Raw genomic sequence first — 222 nt, forward strand, 5'->3', positions numbered from 1 at the left:
AAAAACGGTATTCCTCAAATTCTCTACACACTTAATAACTTTATTATATGTGATATTTTCATTTATTATTAAAGGTGAACACTCATCTTATCTTGGATACATCAACAACAATTTTTTTTTTTGTATTTCATAACTGAAATCAGCTGCAATTGTAAAGATTCATTAGTTCACCTTTACACGTATATTTCGAGAATGAAAATTTTATCTACAAAGGACATCTGC

The 222-nt window shown here is 27.0% G+C and overlaps 1 protein-coding gene across 1 annotated transcript in view; it reads right to left on the bottom strand.

Annotated features, from left to right (window-relative positions):
• The window catches only part of LOC119594829 (store-operated calcium entry regulator STIMATE-like), a gene marked incomplete at its 3' end in the record, with an annotated part of 24,297 nt that overhangs the window by 9,149 nt on the left and 14,926 nt on the right, over positions 1-222 (bottom strand).

This window comes from Penaeus monodon, chromosome 34 (assembly GCF_015228065.2).
Source record: "Penaeus monodon isolate SGIC_2016 chromosome 34, NSTDA_Pmon_1, whole genome shotgun sequence".
Lineage (NCBI taxonomy): Eukaryota > Metazoa > Arthropoda > Malacostraca > Decapoda > Penaeidae > Penaeus > Penaeus monodon.